The sequence below is a fragment of the Cherax quadricarinatus genome, chromosome 28 (genome assembly GCF_038502225.1).
Source record: "Cherax quadricarinatus isolate ZL_2023a chromosome 28, ASM3850222v1, whole genome shotgun sequence".
NCBI classification, from domain to species: Eukaryota; Metazoa; Arthropoda; class Malacostraca; order Decapoda; family Parastacidae; genus Cherax; species Cherax quadricarinatus.
Window position 1 is genome coordinate 619,178 of NC_091319.1, and position 12,319 is coordinate 631,496.

General features: G+C 41.1%; 1 protein-coding gene across 10 annotated transcripts in view; it reads right to left on the bottom strand.

Moving 5' to 3' along the window:
• Ack-like (activated Cdc42 kinase-like) overlaps nucleotides 1-12,319 on the bottom strand; it is a 276,769-nt gene that overhangs the window by 176,618 nt on the left and 87,832 nt on the right. The window lies entirely within an intron of this gene.

Genomic DNA, 12,319 nt, shown 5'->3' on the forward strand with positions numbered 1-12,319 from the left:
GATCTTGAAAAAAAAGCAATCTTGCTTACTTTTCCTACCCTTTCGAAATATTTTACACTAAAATTAAATGTGTGATTGTGTAAGGAAGGTTTTATGTCGATTCTAACTCAGGTCAGCAAAGTGGCAACCTCATGCCTCTATCCAAGCACCATCCACTAATGTCACAAACCCCATTTAAGGATAGCGAGTAAAAAATATATTATGAATTGTGATTTAAAAAAAAATTGTTTCAAGACCTGTGTCACGGTGGTACAAGTGAAAGGTTGCCACCTGGCTGACCCGAGAGTGCGCACACAAAGTACTGTTTACGCAATGTGTGAAATTTCGGTATACATTTCGTTATGTGGTTTCACGTGCATTTTACAAGAACAGTAAAAGTAACGCTACATGAATCAAGATTGGAAAAGTAAATTTCCGTTAGTGCGAGTAAAATTTCTTAAGATGAATCTCCGAAGTGACAAATCTCAAAATTTATTATAACACTGAGTTGTATAAATCATAAAACACTAGACCCGCTTTGTAATTCGGAGTTTTGAAGTAAAAAATTATAAATAATTCATTCCCAGTCATAGGCTTTAAGTTACAGCAAATTTTGATAAAAGGAATATCTCCCCGCTGTTTAGACCGAAAAAAAATTAATTCCTGGGTTCTGGGTCAGGTACTCAGGTTCTATTACCATTATATTAATAGGGGAGCGCTAAACCGGTAGGGGTCATACAAAGCCTCGGAAAAGGGAAATAATTAGGTTTGAACCAAGAGAAAAATAGCTTCAATTCCCAGGGTCAAGGACCTTTCTTTGTCATTAAAATACTCCTGAAGAGTCCACACAGTAGAAAACTAACATTAGTACTAGAATAGGTTGTAAACTGACAGGCAGATACTCCCATGAGTTCATGGGTGTAAGTCGCTCCATAGGCAAAATGCACGCAAACGCGCACTAGACAAGAGGCGGGGCCAGGAGCTGACTCCACCCCTGCAACCACAAATAGTTGAGGACAAACAAGTGAGTACGGGTATAAGTAAACAGACATATACAGACAGAAATGGACACACACACAAAGAGCAGACCTGAAATTTATTGGCTCAAGAGCTCTCCACCAGCATGAAGGGAGGAGCAGCCAGTGGTATGACTACTAATGACGGAGAAGAGAATTAGCAGTCTTGAAGAGTTCATAATGTAGTTGCGTGGGTGCTAAATCAGTATGGGTCATTCAAGGCAAGGCATGGAAGAGGATCCATCCTCTGTCCCCTAATATTGATTATAATTACATTACTAGGGGAGCGCTAGAGCCGCAGGGATTATACAGCGACTGGAGAACAGGAGACAATTAGATTTGATGCAAGAAGGGAAAAGCAGGTGGGGTAGGGAGACCAGAAACAACGTACTCCCTGGGAGGGCATCAACTCAAGGTGTCCTTTATACCTTTGATATTCCTTTTGGTAACTTCCGAGAGTCTTTCTACTCCCGGAGCCCGCCGGCCATGGGCCAGGCCAAAGGAAAGGATCCAGTAATAGAAAATCTAGATATCAAATGTATCCCCTGAAGCACACACAAACACACTCACATAAGTACTGTATACAAAGCTAAAGAACATAACTACCTTCAGAACTCTACGCGACAGCCAGAGAACATTGATGACAGCTAAACACGCAAGAAACCCGTCGAGGGGTTTCTTGCCTTAAGTCACATTCACAAAAGAAATGTTTGAATACGTATTACGAATGTTAAACCTCTCATCTAACCTCATGTATAAAACAGCTGGGGCAAGTTCAGAGGTTTGCCAATAGACTGGTACCAGAGATAATGAGCAAAGGCGTGTTAGGAATCAGTACGAAGCAGCACTGATGAAAGCTACGCACTCTCACAAGCAGTTTACTGGTGAAGAGAAATGAATTAATGATACATTATAGGCAGACTAAATACCTGGGTTTAAAACTTATGACAAAACTATATCAGGCAGTCCATGGCAATCAAAGAGATAGGTTCAACAAGTAAAACTGACCACCTTAAATTTATATATGGTACCTATACATTTAAAAGTGGAATTGTGTATATATTAAAATCTTTAGATACAGCTTGATTTTCAATTGTTCTTTAAACTAAGACAATTGTTTACTTGAGACTTAGAAAGATTTTCCTTCAATCCGTTCACTCTCAGTTCATATCTCCAACAAAGTTGTTAAAACAGTGGCACTTGTCCTCAGATTTAATTACTCATAATTAAAAATTAAGTCAAAAGTTAAAATGGTTTCACTCGCTGATATATATTTTTCTGGCAGAGATTATATGAATTTTCACAGGTCTACATTGGTCACGACACTAGACTTGCACAACTTCCTCTCTCACAATTTTCCTCTTATTGTTACGAAAAATGTATCTACTCTCTAGTCAAGGGTGGGACCAGAATGCATTCACTAAATTAACGATATTGACTGATGTATTCCGCTGATAAGTGAGTGGCCGGACGATGCACTTGTCATCACCTTGTTGTGCAATGTGTCAAGAGAAGTGACGTCATTCGATGGTTGTAAACACCGCTGCCACTGCACTTCAACCCATCAAACACTATTCTTGGCATCCTCCCTTCATCAGATTGTTTATAGTCACGAAGGAAGCTCTACAAATTTAACATCAACTCCTTTTCCTGCCCTCCCACCATCCCCCCTCCTCCTCTTCCTCTCTGTCAAGTGGGTTTTTGATAACGTGGATGGGGTAAGAATACTCACGTAGGCTGGTAGTACGTATAATATAACGGAAGTATGGGAAAGCACCAACACCCGACCTGCCTCTCTCTGCTCCCTAACTACGACTGACTCACAAGTGTCTACAGGGTGAAGGGTGTTTGAAATCTTGCTATGGTCAGCAGCAATATGAATACAGTCAATGATTCACACAGACGGTTGGTAGTGAGTCATCTACTGGTACACTGGTTACTGGTAACTGGTTACTAGGAACTGGTACTACTACTGAGAGCTCGGTGACGCTAACGTATGTTGTCCCGACATACAGCTACTACAAACTAGAGACGGCAGGTGTACGGCTTGGGCTGATTCTATACAATGTCAAAGTACACAACAATTGAACATTATAACATACATAAGTAGAATATTGGAATGGAAGCTTACGTAACTGAAACTGTAATGAAACTGTAACGCAATACAAGGTATGATATAGCACAACTCATCGAATGAGACTCAACATTGGGATTACACAATAGGAGTGATAAAAAAAAATTGATCGATCGATCTGTATTCGTGTGATCTACGGATTCTGAGGAAGGAATATATACAAAGAAAGAAGTGTTTAACAGAAAGGCAGATTCCGTGCACTCAAATCTAGACTGTTAACTCTCAGAATTCGGAGAGAACGTGAACACAAAAAAAAAATTTCTTGAATACTGATAAGTTGAGACTGTAATTATTCATCTATGCAGGTTATTTACATTTAACCCCAACTCTGCTAGGGTGAGATTGATATATGCAGAATGGGTGTCATCTCTGGGAGGATCAAACTCTGTTGCACTGGCTAACTCATGCTGTATTTGAGGCAAATCTGAATTGGTAGTTACAAATGATACGTAGGGAATAACGACATTCAGGTTGATCGTCTGACTGAGTATCAGAGGTAGAGAGTACAGGATCAGGAGGATTGTCAGAGTCTCTCACATTAGTCTGGGTTGGAACATCATTATCATCACATACTAACTTCATATGATCTAAATGCGATTCTTTATACTGACCAGTACTAATTTCTCTAACCTTATACTTATTGCCAGTGATATGTTCAACTACTCGATAAGGACCAACAAACTTTTGATCAAGCTTAGGCATTGCAGACGTTTTGTTAAAGTTAGTCAGCATAAATATTGGCTTACCAGGTGAGAAGATGGGTATAACGAACTTATTGTCCCATCGTATTTCACTTGAACCTGGTACTAGACCTATCTATATACCTGCGTACAGAATGCCTCATTCACAAGTTGCTGTCGCAGAAGAATTGCTCAATCAAATGCTTGATTATGGAGTTATTGCACCTAGCAATTCACCTTGGAATGTACCCTTGATCCTAGTACTTAAGAAGGATGGTACTTGGCGCCCAGTGATTGACTTTAGGAAGTTAAATGCAAAAACTATCCCAGATCGCTTCCCACTTCCTGTACTGGGTGATCTTTTACGTAACATCAGAGATAACAAAGTCCTTTCAACCCTGGACTTGTTACAAGGGTTTTGGCAAGTCCCTCTCCACAAGGACAGTCAAGAGCTAACTGCATTCTCCACTCCTACAGGTCATTATCACTTCCTCCGTATGGCGTTTGGATTACGATCCTCCCCTATCGTGTTCTCAAGGCTCATGACTAATATCTTTAGAGGTCTCATAGGTAATGAACTTATGGTGTACTTAGATGATGTAATCGTCATGTCTAAAGACGTGGATACACACTTGAAAAGACTTGATGTAGTACTTGGTGAGCTTGAAGAAGCCAATTTAAAGATCAAACTGTCTAAATGTCAATTTTTCAGATCAGAAATTAAGTTTCTTGGTCACGTAGTCACTCCTAGAGGGGTTACGACTGACCAAAGTAAAGTAACTGCAGTACTAAATTTTCCAACACCCAAAACTGCTGATGCTGTAAGATCCTTTGTGGGCTTAGCAGGTTTTTATAGATCTTTCATTGCCAATTTTTCTTCCATAGCTGCTCCTCTGAGTTGCTTAAGAAAGATGCTCCTTTTGTTTGGACCTTCCGTCAAGAAAGAGCATTCCAAACTCTAAAAGAAAAGCTAACATCTGCTCCAATTTTGAAATTTCCAGATTTTTCTAAGCCCTTCTATCTGACAACTGATGCTAGTTCAATTGGCATAGGTGCCATACTAGCTCAGAAGACTGATGGCAAGTACAACGTAGTTGCATTTGCTAGCCGAGTCCTTATGAAGGCTGAACGTAATTATACAGTAACTGAGCAAGAAGCTTTAGCAATAGTATGGTCTTTAAAGCACTTCCGAGACATTATTTATCAGTACTCTGTTCATGTCTTGACAGACCACACTCCACTGATACCTTTATTCCAGAACAAACAACCTACTGGAAGGTTAGCCAGATGGACCTTGACTATCCAAGAGTTCAATCCCACCGCTGCCACCATTTGTCAAGTGGGTTTTTGATAATGTGGATGGGGTAAGAATACTCATGTAGGCTGGTAGTACGTATAATATAACGGAAGTATGGGAAAGCACCAACAGCCGACCTGCCTCTCTCTGCTCCCTAACTACGACTGACTCACAAGTGTCTACATCTCTGCTGCTTTACATCTGCTCCCCTCCCCGAAAGTCCCCTCTACGTTTCCTGTGTTTGATATGTGAAGTGTCGTAACTGGTAAAAACGAAACAAAAAAAATCAGTAGAGTAATGCACTACTTGTCAAGACCTGTGGCTAGCACAGAACGAAGGTCTACTCCGTGACCTTGAGTGTGCCACATTCCCTACCTAAACAAGCACCGTGGGCAACGTCAGGATTTTAACTACAGCTGCGTTCCTCGCACCTCTGCCTAAATAACTAGAAGTCAAAGACCTGTACACAGCTGTCCTTAAAGAATTATCTCAAATTTCGTAACAAATAAGAATTTCAGTTGTGAAACAGCATAACTGTCAGCAGTACCTTCACTGAGATGCCCTCCTCCGCAGCTGTACACAAGGAAACAGTGGAGACAGTGAATGCCAGGTCTCTGCATATTCGCATCACATGCCGACCACTCAAACTCATAAGAAGAACATAAGAACGAAGGAACACTGCAGAAGGCCTACTGGCCCATGCGAGGCAGGTCCAAGTCCCTACCGGCTTAAGCCAATGCACCCAACCTAGTCAGGTCAGGTCACATTGACTTAAGGGAGGAACACGGCAACCGACCTGTTAGCACAAGCTATCAGGTCCAACTCACACCCACCCACATCTACTCATGTATTTATCCAACCTATTTTTAAAGCTACACAACGTTCTGGCCTCTATAACGGTACTTGGGAGTTTGTTCCACTCATCCACAACTCTATTACCAAACCAGTACTTTCCTATATCCCTCCTGAATCTGAATTTTTCCAACTTAAAACCATTGCTGCGAGTCCTGTCTAGGCTAGATATTTTCAGCACACTATTTACATCCCCTTTATTTATTCCTGTCTTCCACTTATAAACCTCAATCATATCCCCCCTAATTCTACGTCTTTCTAGAGAGTGCAGTTTCAGGGCCCTTAGTCTATCCTCATAGGGAAGGTTTCTGATACATGGGATCATCTTTGTCATCCTCCTTTGTACATTTTCCAGAGAATTTATATCCATTCTGTAATACGGTGACCAAAACTGTGCAGCATAATCTAAATGAGGCCTAACCAAGGATGTATAGAGTTGAAGAACAACCTGAGGACTCCTATTATTTATGCTTCTTGATATGAAGCCAAGGATTCTATTAGCTTTATTGCGAACACTTATGCACTGTTGTCTTGGTTTCAGATTACTGCTAACCAGAACTCCTAAATCTTTTTCGCAATCCGTAATATTAAGATCTACATTATTTAGTTTATATGTGGCATGGTTATTGTCCTGTCCAACATTTAGAACTTTGCATTTGTCTATATTAAACTGCATCTGCCACTTCTCCGACCACTGCATCAGTCTATTCAAATCTTCCTGGAGTGCTCGAATGTCCTCGTCAGAATGAATTCGACGGCCTATTTTGGTGTCATCGGCAAACTTGCCGATGTCGCTCTTTATGCCCTCATCTATGTCGTTTATGTAGATTGTGAACAGCAGGGGGCCCAACACTGACCCCTGTGGAACACCGCTCGTGACGCTTCCCCACTCTGATTTCTCCCCATTTATGCAAACTCTCTGCTGCCTATTTGTCAACCATGCCTCTATCCAGGAAAAAATTTCTCCTCCTATTCCATGTGCTTTAATTTTCCTCAATAGTCTCTGATGTGGGACCCTGTCAAAAGCCTTACTGAAGTCCATATACACAATATCATATTCATTACCATGATCTACCTCCTCAAATACCTTAGTGAAAAAAGTTAATAAATTCGTAAGGCAGGAACGCCCCTTTGTAAAACCATGCTGAGATTCGTTGATTAATTTATGCTTTTCAAGGTGGCTACGAACTGCCTCGGCAATTATTGATTCCATAAATTTTCCCACTATGGAGGTTAGGCTTATTGGTCTATAGTTCGAAGCTAAGGACCTGTCACCTGTTTTGAAAATAGGTATCACATTTGCCATTTTCCACTTATCTGGCACCATGCCAGTTTGTAGTGATATGTTGAAAAGATTAGCCAAAGGTGTGCTAAACTCCTCTTTACATTCCTTTAGAACCCTTGCATACAGTTCATCAGGGCCTGGGGATTTGTTAGGTTTTAATTTATCTATTTGCCTAAGGACCATGTCACTTGTGACCCTAATAGTGCACAGTTTATTATCGTCCTGTTCTACATAATTTATCATTACTGGAATATCGCTGGTATCCTCCTGTGTAAAAACTGAGAGGAAGTATGTGTTAAAAATTCTACACATTTCCTTATCACTGTCAGTGAGCTGACCCGAGGAACTTTTGAGTGGGCCTATCTTGTCCCTGATCTTACTTCTGTATACCTGAAAGAATCCTTTTGGGTTAGTCTTCGATTCTCTTGCAACTTTAACCTCATAATCTCTATTTGCTTTTCTAATTCCCTTTTTTATTTCTCTCTTTAACTGAATATATCGATTTCTTAATTGCCCCTCTCCTCTTTTGATTTGCCTATATATGCCTCTCTTTTGACCAATCAGATATTTTAATCTATTGTTCATCCATTTAGGATCATTTTTGTTTGATCTGATTTCCCTATTTGGAACATAATTTGACTGAGCAGCTAGAACTATGCCCTGGAAAGCATCATATCGGCAACCATCACCACCTACCTGACCCCTAGTCAGGTCATTCCAGTTCAGCCCACCTAAGTAATTTTTCAGTCCTATGAAATCAGCCAAGCGAAAGTCAGGGACGGAGACTTGATTGCCATTATTAGGGGAATTCCATGATATGTTAAAACTGAGTGATTTGTGATCACTCTCCCCAAGCTCATCATTAACCTCAAGATTATTAATTAGTGTTTCCCTACTGGCAAGAACCAAGTCAAGGAGGTTATTTCCCCTAGTTGGCTCTGTCACAAACTGTTTTAAAAAACAATCCTGGATCGTATCAAGAAAGTCACCCGACTCTAAATTTCCTGTCAAATTGCTCCAGTCAATCTGTCTATAGTTGAAATCTCCCATTAGCACAACATTTTAGTATGTAGATGCCTTACGAATTTCGTCCCATAGAAGTTTACTGCAACTCCGTGAAACAAATACCAGGGATTGACATTACCCAAATTTGTGTTAGTACTCCATCTTCCTAAGCAACAGTCATAATACTGGCCGTTTATATTATATAATAATGGTATACAATACTTACAAGTTGATGGGTATAACACATGGGCAACACTTGGGTATTCTGACTGTAGAAAGGCTTCGTCTCGGCTATTATAACACTAGAGACAGTAGAGGCAGATGTGATATTTACTGATCACTTCGCCATGTAGGTTACTCAGCGATCATACCAATAAACAAAATAAAATTAACAATGAAAATTACAAACATTAATAAAACGCTTAACACAAATAAAGCAGAGTGACTTTGTATATTAGAACTAGAAGCGAGTAGTAGTAGATGGAGATAACGTCACAGGTGAGTGGGAAGGAAAAGGTCCTAGTAGAAGCAGGTTATGCTTAACAGTTATCAGCAATGGAGTTGGAGAAGACATGCCCTGTACCAATATGCCATGGTACTGTTGTCACACAAGTATAACCTATAACAACCTTAGACTTCTCAGTGAGCTACCCAACAACCCTCTCCATGATTCATGTAGGTTTAGACTGTGCGATGGTGTCTTACCTGACCCCTGCGCACACACACTCATAATATCCAGTCCAAAACCACTCTCAAAATGATCTTATTAACATCTTTCATGTGCAAAGTTCTTTAGCAAATTGTCCTTCAAAGGCTGAATGTTTATAACACCAACTTTCTCTCAGTCTCTTTGGAGTTACCTGCGTGAAGCACCCAAGCATCGCTAAATGTCAACAGACGCATTACCATTCATTATATACATATTCCCTCAAAAGCACTTCAAAGTAGCTAAGGACTCATTGCTAGTTTAAGACGGGTTATATTATATTTACGGGGAAGTGCTAGGTTACCTGTTGAATGAGTTGATCAGGATGAGGAATATAGCTCTAAGTCCCTAGACTAAGAATCTCTTATAACAGAGTAAGGTGAGAAGAGTGGTGTAGTACACCATACTTCTCTCCCCTACTAGTACAGTTTCCCTTCTATATGGTATACTCACTCACCATAACTTCCCTCCCATAAAAGTGTGTTTCCTCCCTCCCTGCCCACTCGCTCCGTACCCTCACCCTTCCTTACCACCACAAATTGCCCCACTACTTTAACCCTTTCATAACACGTCCTCCGGCGAATAAAATGATGGGTGGTGTGATGAGAGGCGATGCAAGTTGGGTCGTTTGCAGAGCTTTGCTTGTCATGGAAATGGTGTATAACATACACGCCTGTGACTGGTCGTAAGGATTCGTTTCCTCATTTTCGATAACTAATGTGAAAATCAGTGATTGTGCTGCATAAATGACAGCGCCCTTGCTTTTCCCTGGGTTTATTTTACACTTCCTCTCATATGTCTGACTCCAACATGCTCTAATGGCAGTGTGCAAATTTGGAACCAGGGCCTCCAGTACTTTCCGGGTATATATTACCATGTATCTCTCCTACACTCCAGCGACCCCTCAAAGAAGGTTCCTTGACTCTGGTAAGGGCTCTTGATCAAGGAAATTGCATCTGTGCTCCAGTTCCCTTCCACGTCCCCCCCCCCTCCCAGGATTTAGCGCTCCCCATGATTACAATAATAATAATAAGCTCCATCGAGTACATATTAAGGACTTTGAGGCGTTCCCAGCAATTTAATTTATTGGATCAGCGGGCAGTAAATTATATATCTATCTGTTCTAGCCCTGGTATCTTCCCCGCCCTGTACGGGGTCGTCAACATACATACATGATTTAGAGATCACGAAAGTGCTTGGAATTTCATTACCTCTCATTGTGGGTAAAATAGCTTATATTATAGAAATGTTTACAATGAGCCTGTGTAAGTAAACGATGGGAGGGTTGGTTGAGTTACTACCTTCAGAGAGTCATTTCATGCTATGTCTGCGGGTTGGGGGGTCAAACTAATAATAGTGAGTGGGACTGGGCTCACAGTAGCAAGCTATGGGTTACGCTCTGAAGCCTGAGCAGCACTAGTGGCAGCTCCATATAACCAGCCCAAAACCTTAACAGCAACTTGCAACTTCAAGCTTTACTGATCATCCCTATATTACGCACGATAAGCCTAAATCCAAAATATATCCCCCTCTTAACCCAATCATTCAGTGTTCCCACCATGTAACTCTCATGGAGAATACGGTAACCGCAAACCGCGAGTGTTACCGCAACTTAACTTTTATATAAAATAGATGCACACGAGACTGAATTAAATTTAGTACATTTTGAAAAAGAAACATTGCTGACTTCAACAATGTTTCGCCTAAAAAGGGATCAGTTGTGGGAAACTAAGCACAGCACGTAATGCTCATGCCAACACCGTTTCCAAACGTGGCTGATCCCCAGAGTGAGCCTCGCCATTGTCTTCTCCAGCCACACAATCGATACCCATCCCTCGCTACACCCCTGAACATCTGCTCCTGAGGAAGTTTTTTTTTTTTTTTAACTGAACAAGCTTGTACACAACCGCTGTGTGCGAATATCTATTTCTGTACGATATTTATTTACATTGTGGTAGCACTCGCAATATGCGGCTACCCTACTGTATACTGACACGTGGTGGGAAGAAAAGCCAACTACGTTTCCCTTTTATATTCTATTACTCAAGATGGATTGCATACGTGAGGTAATGAAATTTATCAGCCTAGACGGCTAAAGTTGACAGAGGCGGCTAGGGAAACTGTCAGTATTGTCACGGATACAAAACGTGTATTAGAGTGTAAAAGCCACCTTAGCGCTAGCGACCATACAGTACAGTTGAAGATGAGGAGGAGAATGAGGTAATCAGTCCCTCAGCCTGGAGTTGAAGTGTTCAGTCTGGATTGATAATTGTTGATTCAGCAGCTAAGATATAAAGGTTTCATTCCAGCAGAGTTGGAATTATTACTATAAAGAAATTACCATTTTTCGCGATGGCCCCAGGAGTGGGAGAACATGGAAAGAGAACAAGTGAGAGAACAACTGGAGTGGGATAGCAGCACAGATATTGCAGGGTCGTATACACGACATTGGTATGCTTTCTTAATAATATGGAAGATGTGAGGAAATATGTAGTTAATATCACTTGATTTTTACATAGTAATACTATAACACCAATATCTATCTACTGCATCTGGGTACATATCTCTCATGTACACGAAAAGACAAGCACAAACACATAAGAGCGTGTACACACGCACGCAACACCATCTAACAGCAATGGTTGACACCAGAGCAGCAACAGCTACGAGCGCGCATAGGAAAAACTAAGTATCGATGATTTCATCCACAATGAAAAGGATTGGGAGAACTGGGACCTACATGGGGGACTGGAAATATAGACGGCTAAAGTTGACAGAGGCGGCTAGGGAAACTGTCAGTATTGTCACGGATACAAAACGTGTATTAGAGTGTAAAAGCCACCTTAGCGCTAGCGACCATACAGTACAGTTGAAGATGAGGAGAATGAGGTAATCAGTCCCTCAGCCTGGAGTTGAAGTGTTCAGTCTGGAATGAACATATCGACTCCAAAGTGAGGGACTGATTACCTCATTCTTCTCATCTTCCACCGTTTTTCTCTGTATTGAACTAAAAAAAAACACTGGCTGGCGAAACGTTTCCTCAATAAAGATTACCAATTGTTGCACAAGTGTCTCATTTTTCAACTCGTTGGCTTTTCTAAACGATTCACATCACATACAGTACAGTAGATGCGATGTTGAAGCTAGGTACCTAGTTGGAAAACTTCGGGCGGCAGAAGGAACTTCACACTCGGAAAGAACAGCAGCAAAAATAAAAGGAGCCCTTGGTTCAGAAGCAGAGGCAGAACAGAGAAGCGCAAGAGAGTGGAAACACTAGAGAAAATGGACAGACGTGAGAAGAGAAATACATAGATTAGCCAGAAATGATTATGCTAGTGTTCTAATGAGAGGGGGTTAGCGACACA